Raw genomic sequence first — 18,131 nt, 5'->3', positions numbered from 1 at the left:
TCATCAAGAGCCTCCTTCACATTTTGAGGTTCTATTTGAGAGATGAGAGCAAGATCATTTTGTTCTATTCTTCTTGTATTTAATGATCTTGTGGTAACTCCTTGAGATAGATCTCCAATTATAAAATCCTGTGAATAGTTTTTCAACAACTTCCATTCTCTAGGCTTGGATGATGCAAAAGCAAATCTGGTATGAAAGGGTGATGAGTGGATATTTTATATACTTTTGGCATCATTTTCATATAGTTTTCAGAATGTTTTGTTTAATTTTTATTAAGTTTTCAAAGGTTTTAGTGTTAAATTCACATTTTTAGATTCTATTATGAGTTTTTGTATTTTATGTAATTTCATATATTTTCTGGCTGAAATTGAGAAGCTGGAGCAAAAGTCTGATTCAGAGACAGAGAAAGCACTGCAGATGCTATTCGGATCTAACCTTCTTGCACTCGGAAGAGCTTTTCTAGAGCTACAGAAGTCTAAATGAAGCGTGCTCAATGGTTTTGGAAAGCTCAGCTTTCCAACGCCAGCCTTCTGCCCCATTCCAGGCGTCCAATGCCCAAAGGAGGAGACCAACGTCCAAACGCCCAAAGGGGACCCCCTAGCCAGCGTTCAACGCCCTAGAGGCCTCCTAGCACGTGGATCTCATCAAAGCTCAGCCCAAACACTCACCAAGTAGGCCCAGAAGTAAATTTTGACACTAAAAGACTGTTTTAACCTTTCTTATGTAATCCTTAGTTATTAGTTTAGTATTTAAAGAACTTTTACAACTCTCACTAAAGGGGACGCACACCATATTTCATTTATAGTTGTGTTTCCTATCAGTATGAGTTTCTAAACCTCCTAAGTTGAGGGGAGGAGCCTTGCTGCGTTTTATGGATTAGAAAAGGTATCACTGTTTCTCTTCAATCCGTGTTTGATTTAATTCTAAGATGTATTTTCGTTCTTCAACATGATGAACAGGATGACCAATGACAATCATCTTCGTTCTTCATACTAAGACCGCATGCCTAACAACCACCTGTGTTCTTCTTTGGTTCGTGTGAATTCTTAAGTGGAAAGCATTGAATTGCCAGCTTGACTATACATCTCTTAGACGGCTAATCCACGACTTTGTTAGGGACTTCTCGAGACACCAGTTCAGCTGAGGTATGGGGAGATTAGGGTCTCTGTGGTAGAGGCTAGAACTAAGGCACAACATCCTCTAATCTGGAAGATTTGACCTTGTTTGTAGCATTTTGAGTAGGATCACCAAAGAGAATGAACTGCAGGAACTTCACCCTCAATCAGAATAGATCTGCACTAACCCTAGGGTTCAGATCTGGAGGAGTATTGGCGGTTTCTCAAACCAGCGTCAATCACATACAGCCTGCCATTGAAGAAATCATTCACAATTGAAGAAGACAGTAATACCAGAGTTAATCCAGAAGAACAAAGCATCTCCAAGCCTTAACCACCTTCTTATCATAGTTTACATGACTTCTAAGTTCTTATACTTTTAACCAAATTCAAACCAATAACTCTTCTATCCGCCTGACTTAGATATGCAAGATAACCAAAGCTTTCTTCAATCCAAAATCCTCGTGGGATCGACCCTGACTCACTCAGGTATTACTTGGACGACCCAGTGCACTTGCTAGTTCAGCTGTATTTTATTTTGGTGCACAAATCCGGGAATTGTTTGATTTTGGACAACTAACGGATTACCTTGTTGCTTAGATTAGGTAAATTTCTTTTTCTTTACAGGTTTAATTTTATTTTATCTGAGTATTTTATTTTCTTCTTAAAAAGCTTTCAAAAAATATTTTCTTTTCTTTATTAATCTTGATCTTTATATTTGAGTCTTTTGATTTTGTTCTTGTTCTTGCTTAAAGTTCGAATTTTTTTTGTTTTCTTTCAAATTTTTTTTTTCAAAACCTTTACTATTTTTGGCTATGTATTTTCTTTTGATTTTTCTTACTTTGAGTTTTACCTATTTCTTGTTTTCTTTTTCAAAATTTCTTTAAAAATCTTTTCTTCTCTTCATTAATCTTTATCTTTTGTTTGAGTCTTTAGTTCTTGTTCTTGGTAAAAGTTTTGAATTTCTTGGTGGCTTATTAAAAAAAAAATTTCAAAAAAAGTGTCTTTTGTTTGAGTCTTGTGTCAATCCTTAAGTTTGGTGTCTCTTTATGTTTTTCTTTTTCAAAATTTTGAAAATCATATGCTTTGATTTCAAAAATTTTTAAGTTTGGTGTCCTTTGCATGTTCTTGTTTTCTTTGAATTCTTTGAGTTTTGTTTTTGGTGTTCTTCTTGATCTTCAAAGTGCTCTTGTTTTTCTTCTTGTTTTAATCTTAAAATTTTTAAGTTTGGTGTCTTTTGGTATTTTTCCTTTCAATTTTTGAAAATTTAGTGTCTTAGATCTAAAAATTTTAAGTTTGGTGTCTTTTGGTTATTTTTCTCTTTCTTCATTAATTCAAAAAATCAAAAAAATATCTTTTCTATCTTTATTTGACAATTATTTTCGAAAATTTCACTTAAAATTTTAAATTTTAATTTCAAAATTTTTATCTTATCTTACCTTGGTTTTAAATTTCAAAATTCAAATCTTTTCAAAAATCTTATCTTCTCTTATCTTATCTTTTTATCTTTCTTTAAAATTCAAAAATTTAAAATTCAAAAATTCAAAAATCTTATCTTATCTTATTTGAAATTCAAATTCTAAAATCCAAATTCAAATTTCAAAATTTAAAATTCAAATTTAAAATTTTAAAAATTAAACCTTTTCAAAATTCAAAATTTTTTCAAATATTTATCTTGTTTCAAATTCAAAAATTCAAAATTTAAAATTTCAAAATTTAAAATTTCAAATTCAAATTTTAAATTCAAATCTTTTTAATTTTAAAACTTATCTTTTCTTAACTTCATTATCTAATCTTTCTTACCTAACTTATCTTATCTTTCCTATCTTATCTTCTTTTAAATTTTAAAATTAAATCCTTTTCAAATCTTTTCAATTCTTATCTTATCTTGTTGACTTTTTCAAATGTTTTCAAAATAAAATCTTTTCTAATCTTCTATCTTATCTTATTTTCAAATATTTCTTAATTAGTTACTTGTTTTCTCTCTCTTCTTTTTCAAAACTTCCTAACTAATTTCTCTCTCTTCTAATTTTTGAATTTCTTCTTCTATTTTTCTCTCTTCTTTTTCAAAATTTATTAATTAATTTTCAATTATTTTTAATTAATTAACCTTTATCTTTGAATTTAATTAATAAATAAAATGAAAACAAAAATATTTTAATTACAATTTACATTCTTTCTCTTCTTCTACCTTTCTTCATCATGAACCCGAATGGGAATGAGGAGTTCAAAAGAACTCTGGGGTCCTATACAAACCCTACTATTGACTTCTATGAAAGATGTATTAGCATACCCCACATCAGAGCAAGTAGCTTTGAACTAAACCCTCAACTCATTACTTTAGTGCAGCAAAACTGCCAGAATTCTGGACTTCCACAGGAAGAACCTACATAGTTCTCGGCAAATTTCTTAAAGATTGCTCACACAGTACACAATGAGGGGTTAGACCAAGATGTCTACAGACTATTGCTCTTTCCTTTTGCTGTAAAGGACCAAACAAAGAGGTGGTTAGATAACCAGCCCAGATCTAGCTTGAAAACTTGAAAACAGTTAGTAGACAAGTTTTTAAATCAATACTTTCCTCCAAGAAAGATGACCAAGTTGAGACTGGACATCCAAGGCTTCAAACAAGGAGATAGTGAATTCCTTAATGATGCCTGGGAGAGGTATAGAAAGATGCTAAGAAAATGTCCCACTGAAATATTTTTAAAATGGGTACAATTAGACATCTTCTACTCTGGGCTTTTAGACATGGCTAAAATGTCTCTGGACCACTCTACTGGTGGTTCCATACATATGAGAAAGACCATTGAAGAGGCTCACGAGCTTATTGAGACAGTTACTACTAATCAGCATCTGTACTCATCTGCTGAGACTTCTATAAAAGGAGAGGTTAAGGCAATATCCACTGACCCTAACCCTCCAGAACAGGTTAGCCCATTGACTCAGCAATTACACGCCCTTGCCTAGCAACTACTGGAATTGCAAGAGGCTTTGCGAGAAACTCATGCTTCTAACAGGAATGTAGAAGCCCAGCTGAGTCAAACAAGGCAGCAGTTATCTAAGCAGATAACAGAAGAATGCCAGGCTATTCAATTGAGGAGTGGAAAGCTCTTAAACAACTAACCTCAGTACAACAAGAGAGAAAAGCTAACAAAGGAACACCAGAATAATGTCCAAGACATCTTTGAGGACATTGAATGCCCAAAGAGGAATGTCATTGGCGTTCGATGCCAAGAAGGGGTATCTATCCCTGGCGTTGAACGCCCAATTGAGGACACTAACAAGGGCGTTAAACACCCAAAAGGACATAGTGTTCCTGGCGTTCAACGCCAGGAAGGGGGCAGCCTAGGCATTGAATGCCAGCCCAAGGGAGACCAGACATGTGTAAGTGCTGGGAACACCTCTCCTAAGTAGGTTGGTGACCCTTCTTTAGGCACTATGGACACTCACCCTGCACCACTCATGGCCCTTGAGTACAAGGCCAAGTTACCATACCCTCAAAGACTCTAGAAAGCAGAAAAGGATAGGCAATTTGCCAAATTCTTAGAAGCTTTTAAGAAGCTGGAGATCAAAATTCCCTTTGCATTGGATCTTGAACAAATGCCTTCATATGCTAAGTTCACGAAGGAAATATTGAACATCAAGAGGGATTGAAGGGAAGTAGAGACAATAGCTCTTACTAAGGAGTGCAATGCAGTCATTCAGGGGAACCTTCCTTAGAAACTGCAGAGACACCCTAACACTCTTCTCAGAGACACAGAAGTGAATCCAAGAGAAGAGTGTCTGGCCCTCATTAGTACCAAGGAGGCTGAGCTTCAGATGGTACACACTGTTGAGGAATTAAATAAAGAAGAGACTCAAGAAGAGGCTGGGAGCACATTGTTGCACACCCCTCTTATAGGAAGAAAGCCTGAAGTACCACACCCTCAGATGCCCCAAAAAGAGACCAAGGATGAGCAATGCTCACAATCCTTGGAAGGCTCTGAAAAGATGCAAATCAATATTCCTTTTGTTGAGGTTGTAGAACAAAGTCTCTATCTACTGGAGGAAACCTCTCTGATGTTGAGAAAGGCAAATTAGTGATGAGGTTACAGAAAGATTACATGGTTATCAAGGTCCTTCAACCTCTACTACCCCCTGTCAAAGGAGGTACTTCCATGTAGAGTACAATACTGGAGCCTCCTCCCCTGGTGAAAACTCATACAGTTTTCCCAAACATCAAACTTAAGTTTGGTGTTGGACAGTCATCATCCACTAAGGAAGAAGGTCCCAAGAGGAAAATGCATAGGGGGATAGAGAAACAATACAAGCCCTATTCTAACAAGCAAGGAGAATCAAGCTCATCACACTAAAAGAAAGCTTGTTAGGAGGAATTCAAATCTGAGGGCACCAATCTCCTCCTCTTCTCCCATGGAGTCATTTTTGTTAACCAACTGGAAGAAGAGGAAGAAAGTCAGCAATCAAGTGTCAAGCTAATGACATTAAAGAAGCGCTTGTTGGGAGGCAACCCAACCATGAGTCAAGTATTTCTGTTCTTATTTCTTTTGTTTGTTTTCATTTGAGTTTATTTTAGTTTATTTTTAGAGATTTCCCTTACTTTTTAATGTTTGTGATCTTGTGCAGTAGTTAGAACAGAGAATAAAAAGATTCATCAATGAAAATAGAACACTCTGGATGGAGTGTCTTATTGGCGTTGAATGCTAGCCAGGGAGCACTGGTTGGGCATTCAATGCCAGCCAGGGGTAGACCCTGGGTGTTCTACACCCCAATTGGCAGCAATGCTGGTGTTGAACGCCAGCCATGGAGCCAGGCTGGGCATTCAACGCCCAAGAAAGCAGAAGATCTGGCGTTAAACGCCAGGAAGGAGTCCCTCCTGGGGGTTCAACGCCACAAATGGGAGGCAAGCTGGCGTTGAACACCAGCTATGGTGCACAAGCTGGGCATTCAACACCCATATGGAGGGCAGGGAATTTGAATTTTCTAGCCTCTCAAGATCAGTAGGTCCCACAGAATCTTTACCTACCCACCTTCTTCTACCCTATTCTTTCTCATTGTTCATATTTGCTCGAGGACGAGCAAAACTCTTAAGTTTGGTGTTGCAAAAGCTTTGCTTTTTGACTTCTACCACTCCTAAAGGGCTATGAGGGAAGAACAACAGAGACAAGGGAGTAAATTGAAGAGATCAAGCACTACATTGGATCCTCAAGGAGGAGTACTAGCCGCCACCATTAAAGGTAGATTCGTTCTCTTTTATCTCCTTTTCTTTTGTTATTTTTTTGTTTTCTGTTATATTATCTGTTCTCTTGTTCTTATTGCATGATCATTTCCATTTATGTCTTAAAGTTGTGAAATGTTCCATATATCTCTCACCTTGCTTAAAAAGAAAATTTTAATTAAAAAAAATTGAGAGATACATGAATTTCAAGTTTTATAAAAAGAATAGTTTAATTATTTTGATGTGGTGGCATTGCTTTAGTTTTCTGAATGTATGAATAAACAGTGTGTATTTGAAATTGAAATTAAGAATGTTGGTTCTTGAAAGAATGATAAAAAAGGAAAAGTATTATTGGTAATCTGAAAAATCTCAAAAATTGATTCTTGAAGCAAGAAAAAGTAGCAAAAAGAAAAAGAAAAAGTGTGTTGCAAAAGAAAAAAAATAATATATGCATGCAAAAAAGCCAATAGCTCTTTAAACCAAAAGGCAAGAGCAAAAAGGCAATAACCCTTTAAACCAAAAGGCAAGGGTAAAAGGATCCAAGAATTTGAGCATCAATGGTTAGGAGGGCCTACAAGGAATAAATTTCTGGCCTAAACGGCTCAACCAAGCTGTCCCTAACCATATGCTTGTAGTCTGAAGGTGTCAAGTGAAAAAGCTTGAGACTGAGCAGTTAAAGTCGTGATCCAAAGCAAAAAGAGTGTGCTTAAGAACTATGGACACCTCTATCTGGGGATTCTAGCAAAGCTGAATCACAATCCGAAAGGGTTCACCCAATTAAAGTGTCTCTGGCATTTATGTATCCGATGGTAATACTGGAAAACAAAGTGCTTAGGGTCATGGCCAAGACTCTAAAAGCTGTGTTCAAGAATAAAAAAGAACCAAACTAGAAGAGTCAATAATATCATCTGGATTCTAAGTTCCTAAAGAGACTAACATTTCTGAATTTCAATGGATAGTGAGATGCCAAAACTATTCAGAAGCAAAATCCTACTAAGTCCCGCTCATCTAATTGAAACTGAGCTTCATTGGAAACTCTGATATTTATTGTATCTTACACTTCCTTTTATCCTACTGTGTTTTTAGTTGCTTGGGGACAAGCAACAGTTTAAGTTTGGTCTTGTGATGAGCGGATATTTTATTCGCTTTTTGGCATCATTTGCATATAATTTTCAGCATGTTTTGTTTAATTTTTGTTAAGTTTTCAAAGGTTTTAGTGTTAAATTCACATTTTTGGATTCTACTATGAGTTTTTATATTTTTATGCAATTTTAGGTATTTTCTGGCTGAAATTGAGGAGCTGGAGCAAAAGTCTGATTCAGAGACAGAGAAAGCACTACAGATGCTGTCCGGATCTGACCTCCTTGCACTCGGAAGTGCCTTTTCTGGAGCCAAAGAAATCCAAATTGAGCGTTCTCAACGGCTATGGAAAGATGACTTCTAGAGCTTTCCAGCAATGTATAATAGTTCATACTTTGCTTCAGAATTGAAGGCCCAAAACTGGCCTCCAACGCCAGCCTCTTGCCCCATTCCAGGCGTCCAGCGCCCAAAGGAGGAGACCAGCGTCCAAACGCCCAAAGAGGACTCCTAGCTAGAGTTCAACACCCTAGAGGCCTCCTAGCATGTGGATCTCATCAAAGCTCAGCCCAAACACTCACCAAGTGGGCCCCAAAAGTGGATTTTAATACTAAAAGACTATTTTACCCTTTCTTATGTAATCCTTAGTTGTTAGTTTAGTATTTAAAGAACTTTTACACCTCTCATTAAAGGGGACGCACACCATATTTCATTTATCATTGTGTTTCCTATCAGTATGAGTTTTTAAACCTCCTAGGTTAAGGGGAGGAGCCCTGCTGAGTTTTATGGATTAATAAAAGTATTACTGTTTCTCTTCAATCCGTGTTTGATTTAATTCTCAGATGTATTTTTGTTCTTCAACATGATGAACGGGATGACCAGTGACAATCATCTTCGTTCTTCATAGTAAAACTGCGTGCCTGACAACCACCCGTGTTCTTCTTGGGTTCGTGTGAATACTTAAGTGAAAAGCATTGAATCGCCAGCTTGACTATACGTCTCTTAGACAGCTAATCCACGACTTCGTTGGGGACTTCTCAAGACACCAGTTCAGCCGCAATTTGGGGAGATTAGGGTCTCTGTGGTAGAGGCTAGAACCAAGGCGCAGCATCCTCTGATCCGGAAGATTCAACCTTGTCTGTGGCATTTTGAGTAGGATCACCAAAGAGAATGAACTGCAGGAACTTCACCCCTTAGTCAAAATGGATCCGCACTAACCCTGGAGTTCAGATCTGGAGGAGTATTGGCGGCTGCTCAAACCAGCGTCAATCACATATAGCCTGCCATTGAAAAAATAATTCACAATTGAAGAAGACAGTAATACCAGAGTTAATCCAGAAGGACAAAGCATCTCCAAGCCTTAACTACCTTCTTATCATAATTGACACGACTTCTAAGTTCTGATTACCCTTTTTCATTCCTTTTATGCTTTTAACCAAATTCAAACCAATAACTCTTCTATCCGCTTGACTAAGATTTGCAAGATAACCATAGGTTGCTTCAAACCACAATCTTCGTGGGATCGACCCTGACTCGCTCAGGTACTACTTGGACGACCAAGTGCACTTGCTGGTTCAGCTATACGAAGCGTGGGGATTCGTGCACCAATTGGCTCTGTACTATTAAGATATCCAGAATTCTCTACTGTAGTAGGAGTCAAAATAGATTTGTCTCATGTAATTTGGTTTGTAGAATCTTGAGCCACAATTTTCAATGAGGTTCTGATTTGTCTTCACCTGGGGTTCCTTCTAAGTTATGTTTAGTTTCATTTCCTGCATCATTTTCTTCAACAACACTTGAAATAGAGTTAGATTCACAAAAAATAACATGCATGATCTCTTCAATGATTCTATGTTCTTTTAGTTAAAGTCTATAGGTTTTACTAGTGGTTAAATATCCTACAAAGATACATTCATAGGACTTTGTATCAAATTTACCAAGATTGTCTTTTGCGTTTAAAATAAAATATTTACATCCAAAGACATGAAAGTATTTAAGGTTGGGAGGGGTTCCTTTCCATAGTTCATATGGAGTTTTCTTTAAAAACTTTCGAATGATTGTTCTATTTAAAATATAGCATTTTGTGTTTACAGCTTCAGCCCAAAAGAATTTTGGAACATCACATTCACATAGCATGATTTTTTTTCATTTCTTGAAGACTTCTATTTTTTCTTTCTACAACGCCATTTTTTTAGGTGTTCTAGGACAAAAAAAAAATTGTGTGATATACCAAAACCATCACAAAAAGATTTAAAATCTTGGTTTTCAAATTAAGTTGCCTTGAGCATTTAAAATTTGATCACACTCCTATTAATGATTCTTTTTCATTGGATACTTTTCAAGTAATCTCTCAGAGCATACCTTGGTTTGCATCAAGTACAAACTACTTGGTAGCCCACACCTTCCCTTAAAACGTTTCTAAACATCAGAGGGATAAGCTGAAAAGCGAGTCCAAATATTACATTTGGGATTATCCTTATCTGTGGAGGTGTGAAGGTGATCAGAAGGTGTATGCATGAATCATAGTTCCAGTCCATACTAGAATCATGCCACTCATCTAAAAGTGGTGGACACTTTGAGCCTCAAAGAACAGTTAGAAAAGTATTGGACTGTGGATTCTAGTGACCGACTTTGTTTAGGGATGCAAGCTTATTTTGCAATTCATGTCATCAATGCCAGAGATTTGGAAATGCATCCAAGAGGGATGAGATGCCCTAATAACCTATGTTGTTCTGTGAGATTTTTGACGTGTGGGGTATCAAATTTATGGGTCTATTTCCAAATTTGAATGGATTTTTGTATATCTTGTTAAATGTTCATTACGTTTCTAAGTGGGTGAAAGCAATTCCAACCCGAATAGACGATGTTGACGTTGTTATCTCCTTTATAAGAAACAATCTTGTTTGTCGCTTTAGATCGCTGCGAGCAATTGTGAGCGATCAAGACACCTATTTTTACAATAGGAAGTTAGAGACACTGATGCAAAAATATGGCATTATTTATAAAGTAGCCACTGCTTACCACCCACAAACAAATGGCCAAGCCGAAGTCTCAAACCGGAAAATCAAAAGAATCTTAGAAAAGATGGTGAAACTTCACAAAAAGGATTGGAGTACTAGAATTTTTTAGTTTATCCCTATTCTCAATCAAATCAATTTCTCATATGCCAAAAGGGTAAACTAAACTTAATAATCCATTTTTTTCCACATCACAACTAATAAACTAAAAGTGCAATTCAAGCTAAATATCTAAGATATATACAAGCCCAAAGTACAAAATGCAACAAAGTAAAAATAAACAGAAGTATAATAAAATAGAAATGTGCAAGTACTAAAAGAAAAATAAAGTAAAATAAAGCAAAATACAAAATAAAGCAAAATAAAGCAAAATAGGATAAAAGTCTGAAATGGTTCACCAAAATATAATCCGCCGGAAATGGTTCACCAAAACTCTGAAGGATCATCGCCTACAACTCTGTCGTCTCCTGTCGAAGGATGTGCTGCTGGCTCTATGGGCTCTGGCTGTGCAGGTGCCTGGGGCTCTGTAGGCTGCTCAGGCTAAGTCTCCTTGTGCTGTGCCTGCTGCTGGGTCTCCTCCTGCTCATCCTCCTCCTCCTCAGAGTGCTTGATGAACAGAATTTTTGATGGTATAGAATTTCTCTAATGAGATCTCGTTGCAAGTATAGTTTCTAAACCAATCAATAATCCTTTCATACAAAAGATTTGGTTGTCACAAGTACAAACCCCTATAAAGATAACCGAAGTATTTAAACCTCGGGTCGTTCTCCCTAGGAATTTCAATAAAGTGTTCTTGTTATTGGTTATGAGTTATGTTTGGGGTTTTCGATAAGAGACATGAAAGATAAATGGCAAGGAATTAAACTAATGGCTACAAAGGTCTTGGCAAGGTTTGGTGGTCAAGGATCTCTATCCCTATCACTAACCACAACATGAGAATTGGCAAGGATCAATCCCACTAAGTCATCCCCTAACTAATACTAAAGGAAAGTCAAGTGAGCTATACCAATCCAAGTCCATAAGTCCTAGCTCTCCACCAATTCAATTAGTGAGACCTAGAGTTAATGGCTCCCAATCATCAATTACTTGGACATTAGTAACTCAAGAGTTCCTAAGTTACCTTCCCAAGCCAAGAGCATAAAATTATACTCTAAAATCCAACCAAGCATTTTATTAAACACTTGGATGGCATAAAAGGAAAGCATAATAAAATTGCAAGGAAAGTAAATCTACACTACTCAATTGCAAGGAATTAAACAACAACAAATCAAATGAACAATAAAGGAACATGAAAACATAAATTGCATTAAAGAGAAATAAAAGAACAAAAGTGCATCAACATAAAAGTAAAGGATTACAAGAATTAAATACAAAACTAGAGAGAGGAGAAGTAGAAGAAGAAGAATTGATAAAGGAAAAGTAAATCAAAGCATGAAATTAACCTAGATCTAAGAAATTCTAATCTAGATCTAAAACCTAATCCTAATCCTAGAGAGAAGTGAGAGCTTCTCCCTCTAAAACTAACTTTTCCTCCAAAACTAATCTAAACTAAACTAATGGTGACTAGCTCCCTCATCCCTCTTCAATCCTTGGGTTAAATAGCATCAGAAATGAGTTGGATTGGGCCCAAAACACACCAGAAATCGTTGGCCACGAGTTGCACTTTAGTGAGTCACATGCAACATCGGCGTATACATGTACAGTGCGCATGCGTGCCCCTATACGTGATGCAACTATGGCAAATCTTATATCATTTCGAAGCCTCGGATGTTAACTTTTCAACGCAACTAAAACTGCCTCATTTGGATCTTTGTAGCTCAAGTTATGGTCGATTAAGTGCGAAGTGGTTAGGCTTGATAGCTTTGCAATTCCTTCATTTCTTCATGAGTTCTCCATTTCTACATGCTTTTTCTTCATTCCCTCAATCCAATCTTTGCCTCCTAAATCTGAAATCACTTAACAAACATATCAAGGCATCTAATGGAATCAAGGTGAATTAAATTTAGCTATTTTAAGACCTAAAAAGCATGTTTTCACTCTTAAGCACAATTAAAGGAGAATTTACAAAACCATGCTATTTCATTGAGTAAATGTGGGAAAAGATGATAAAATCCCTCTAGATTCAACACAAGATAAACCCTAAAAATGGGGTTTATCAGTGCTTCGAGGGTGTGTCAGGCTCAGATGGGATGTCACTACGCCCAGACGTCACAATCAGCTTCAGATGTGAATAGCGTCACTTATTACGACGCTCAGACTGCTCCTAACGCCGCTGATTGCGGCACTCCATCTGATCAAGGCACTCAAAAAGGTGGTGTACAAGGTGATAGACTGGCTGAGAAGCAGATGATGGTACTGCGGAAGCAGGTGGTGCTGCAGGTGTTGCTGAGGATGTGGCTGCATCAGTAGAGGTGGTAGTTGTAGGTAGTCTGTGGCCTAGAGGTTCGAACCGCTTGCCGTGTGAAATAACTTTCTTGCAGCTGGCAATCGGTGGTCTCTCATCCTCTAGCTCCCAAGACACCTCAGCTCGACGAGCCATCTGGGTGATCAAATAAGGAAATGGCAGGATGCCTCTGACATGAACTCTAGACATGTACTTTCTGATGAGCCGTGGAAGGTATAGGTCCTTCCCTTCCATGACGCACCAAATAAGGATGATCATGGCAGCTGGCACTTCTGACTTGTGAGTACTAGGCATAACATAATTACTCAGTATCTGTTGCCATAGCCTAGCCTCATCATTGAGATAAATAATATTTATACCCCGTGGAGTTAACTTTGACTTTCTCATAGCCTACGGAACATCAAGATTAATGGCTATGGTACGCCGGACAGCATCCCAATCAAAACTCATGAATCTAATAGACTCTTCGGCCTTTTGAAAGCCATCTGTATCATCTATTTTAGGCTAGAAGTGGAGGATATCCTCTATTGCCTCCTCTGTGACTAAGATCTGCTTTCCCCTAAGCTGCACTGCATCAAGAGTCGTCTTATAATAATTACAATAAAACTCACAGACCCATGATGCATTTACCTCTGTCAGATCTCTATCCAGAAACACCCAACCTCTCTGTTTGATCTGATCTTCAGTGTACTTCCTTAATTCGGTTGGTATTTTGAGCGTTCTTTCCAAGTAGAGGTGCCATTTTTCTGCAAAAACTGGAAACTTGAGTTCACAGTAAAGATTCACAAATTTAACTGGGTCAGTAGCGGGCACAAGTTGATTAGCTTTCTCTTGATCAGTAAAGTTCTTTTCACGCCAAGATTCATCTGATAGAACATCCGACAGAGTGACGGATGACTGTCCTCTCTTCCTCTTACCAGAGCTAGCCGTAGCCTTGCCTTTTCCTTTCCTGTCAGACATCCTGAAAAACAGAATTTCCAAGATACAGATTATCAAATTAAAGCAGAGAAACAAAAAGGCAAACGATATGCAAGCATAACAAGCAGTAGATAGGCAAAAGAGGAGTTGAAGCTAACACATGAAGTGAGATAGAAAGAGATAAATCCTTGGAATGAAAGAAAGGTAGGATTCAAAGAAATCAATCAGAAATCACAATCCAAGAATTTATACAATGAAATTCAGAATGCTTGTTTGTTAAGAAACAACAATTATCATGCCTCAAAAGAAATTAAGAGAGTTAATTGAAAAGGGTGAAAATGAAAAAGAAAAGTGAGAAAGTCAATTTAGTTATAAAAGTTAGAGAAGTGGGTTAGAATTAGTGGCATGATAATATAGTTCCTAATGAAAAGAAGTTCAAAAGGTTTAAGAACAAGCAAGCTCACATTCAAGCATACAATGCAAGTCATTGATGATAAAACATGTAATGAAAGAATCATAAAAAGAATTAAAATCATCAACAATGCATTTCAAATAAAAAGGGAACCAAAAGGAATGGAAATGCTAACCCATCATCCCATGAATTGGCTTTGGTTTAAAATGCATATGTGAATAGTTAGTAATTTTGTTTTAAATTGCCTTTTTGGCTTGAATTGCATGTTTAAAATTTTTCAATTAGTTTTTGGATGGTTGAATTAATTTTAGGTAGATTTTTGTTTGTAAATAGTCCATGATTTTAATTTGGAAGATGAAATCTTGGATTAATTTTAAAATTAGCGTAAATAGTTGCATATTTTCATTAATTTCTGGTTTATATGCTTTTTTGAATGTTGGGTTAATTTTTGTTTGGAAAAAAAAATCGTCCTCTGTGCATGCGCACAGCTCTGTACGCACGCACACTTTCATACCACCCTCTCTGCTCGCAGTGTTTGCACAATATATGCGTACGCATATTTGCCCATTTTCCTATCTGTGCGTACGCACAAGCTTTTGTGCGTACACACCCCCAATTCACCCCCTTCTACTGAGAGCACCCGCACAGTTGGTTTGTCCGCATACTGATAAACCCCCTTTGTAGGGTTTATCTTGTGCTTAATTTAGTTGATTTTATGACCTTTTACCCACATTTATTCAATGAAATATCATGGTTTCATGATTGTCTCCCAATTTGTGCTTAAGTGTGAAAAAATGCTTTCTAGGTCCTTAATTAGCTAAATTTAATTCACTTTTGATTCCACTAGATGCCTTGATTTGTTTGTTAAGTGATTTCAGGTTGAAAAGGCTAGGAATGAATCAAAGGAGTGAAGAGGAAAGCATGCAAACTGGAGAACACATGAAAAAGCCAAAGATTTGGATATCTTCATCCACGCGCACGCGCACTGTACGCGCACGCGTGGATCGCGAAAACGCAAGGGACGCGCACGTATACTGTACGCATACGCATCGGTGGTCACACGTGATTTTTAAATAAAAAACGTGCCCAGCAATTTCTGAGAAGCTGTGGGGCCCAGTTGCAACCAACTTTGGTGCCAGAAATGAATAAATAGACTAAGGAATGAAGGGGAAGGCATCATCACTTCACATTAGACACTTTAGATCTAGTTTTAGTTTTAGAGAGAGAAGCTCTCACTTCTCTCTAGGATTAGGATTAGGATTAGGTTTAGGTCAATAGTCTTAGATCTAGGTTTTAATTCATGCTTTCATCTACTTCTACCTTTCAATTCCTTGTTGTTACATTCATCATTCTTCTATTGTTTGTTATAATTTCTTCTACTTTGTTTCTATGCTTTGTTGTAGATCTACTTTTTTTCATTCTATTTTCCTTTAATGCAATTTGAGGTAATTCATGTAGATATTGTTTTCTTTGATTGTTGTTATTAATTCCTTGCAATAATTGTTGTTAGATTCTATTCTTGTTGTCAATTTACTATGTTTTCCTTTTGTGCCTTCCAAGTGTTTGATGAAATGCATGGAAGGATGTTAGAGCAGAATTTTATGCTATTGGCTTGGGAAGGTAACTTAGGAACTCTTGAGTTGCTAATGTCTAAGTAATTGATGATTGGGAGCCATTGACCCTAGTTCTCACTAATTCAATTAGTGGAGAGTTAGGACTTATGGACTTGGATTGATATAGCTCACTTGACTTTCCTTTACTTCTAGTTAGAGGATGACTTAGTGGGATTGATCCTTGCCAATTCTCATGTTGTGGTTAGTGATAGGGATAGAGATCCTTGACCACCAACCCTTGCCAAGACCGCTTTATCATTTACATTTCCATTGTCATTTATTTTTCTTGTTCCTTAATCAAAACCCCAAAATATACAACTCATAACCAATAACAAGAACGCTACCCTGCAATTCCTTTGAGAGATGACCCGAGGTTCCAATACTTCGGTTTATAAATTTTAGGGGTTTGTACATGTGACAAACAAATGTTTGTATGAAAGGAATATTGATTGATTTAGAAACTATACTTCGAGGAGATTTCATTTGAGAATTCTAGACCACACAAAAATTCCATTCATCAAAATGGCGCCATTGCCGGGGATTTACAATGGTATTATGTTATTGGTTATTGTATATATGTGAATAGTGTTAATAGGTTTGTCTTTTGCTTGTCTACTAGTTTTTGTTAGTTTTATTTTGTTTTTCCATTATGAATTCTCACTTTGGCTATGAGTTTGGTTCTAATTGTGTTGTAAAAAATGTAAACTTCAATGACAACATGCACCAAGGATGGAACACTTCAAGATGGGAGGAGCCTCAAGGAATCAATCACTCCTATTGGCAATAACCTCCGGATACGTATAGGTACAATTTCCACCCTAATGCATGTCAATTTAATGGCTATGGTAAATCCTTTTATGATAATCAATTACCACCATCATATGCCTATGACTCTTATCCTCAACATGAACCTCAACCATACTCACAAGCCTTTCCATACCAAGCACTTCCCTATGACCCATATCCACCATATGACCAATCACCCATACTATATCCTCATGACCATTATGAGCAAGAACCTCTAGAACCACCACAACCCTATCAAGATTACTACCATGAACCACCTCAATACACATCATCTCCGTACCATCACCAAGAAGAAAAACCTTCCTACTATGAACCCTCTCTCCAAAATGATGAACCCTCTTATCCACCCCAAGCCCCAATAGATGATTCTCTTACCTTGCTACTTCAAGGACAAGCGGATATGCAAAGAAATACCCTGGAGTTTGTGACTAACTTGACCAAGGTAGTGTATACTTTAGCCTACCAATGCTTGAACACTCAAGTGCTTCCATAACCACATGTGAAGAATCAATTGAAGATCATAGCATGAAGGAGAGATTGGAAACTCCGGTGGGAAATGAGGGATGTTATTTTGTATTAGAGCAATTGGAGGAGCCTATGGTTATCGAAGAAAAGGAAGAAGTGGTTGAAGATTTAGGAGATGTTTAAAGTCCATGGGAATGTAGCATCATGGAGCACTCTTCCAAGAAGCTTGATATTGATGTTGAGGAGGGTGCACAACCTCCAGGGCATATCATCGTTGGAGACTTGAAAGAGGTTTATCAAGAGATGGATTCAATCATGGATGAATTTCTATCTACAATTGAATCCTTTCCCATTGGACATGAAGTTGAAATTATAGAAGAATGTGCACAACCCCTCATACCCTTGGTGAACAACGAGGAAGTGAGTGAATTGGAAGAGAGCTACCAAGGGGAAAAAGCGGACATGGTGTATATCGAAATTGAAGAATATGAAGAGGTTGATCAAGAGATAGATTCATTCATCAATGAATTCCTATCCAAAATTGAATCACCTCCCATTGGGCAAGAAATCGAAGTTCTTGAAGACAACACCAAGCCAAGTGATAAAGGGGAAAATGTTGAAATTGAAGAAGCTTGCGAAGAGGTAGAGATAGTCAAGGAAGAGCACAAAGGAGTGGAGCTTGCAAGATCATTGGGACCACCCCTTCCTAAGTCACCATCCTACACAATATTCAAGTGGGTAAAATTCTTATCCCTAAGCTTTACTTTATCACTTGAATATGGTTTGATTGAAAATGATGGTCAACTTAAAGCTCTTTGTGGAGTTAAAAGTAGAAGAGAGTTGTGTAGTGGTTGGAAACATCACTCTAAGTTCGTGATGGTTGCATGCTCAACGTTGTATAGTAATGATTGGTGGAGAACCAAATTGCATGGGTCTAGGAATTTATTTGGAAGCTTCTTTGAGAATTCTAAGGTCATGCCACCTGGATGGAGTAATGATGATCAATTTAAGGATGGGTGTCAAAACAAAGTGTGGGATCCCGGATTGCACAAGGAAAATCAAATTTGGGAGCTCATGGTTTGTGA

The sequence above is a fragment of the Arachis hypogaea genome, chromosome 11 (assembly GCF_003086295.3).
Source record: "Arachis hypogaea cultivar Tifrunner chromosome 11, arahy.Tifrunner.gnm2.J5K5, whole genome shotgun sequence".
In the NCBI taxonomy this organism is placed as follows: domain Eukaryota; kingdom Viridiplantae; phylum Streptophyta; class Magnoliopsida; order Fabales; family Fabaceae; genus Arachis; species Arachis hypogaea.
Note: the sequence above shows the minus strand (reverse complement) of the source record.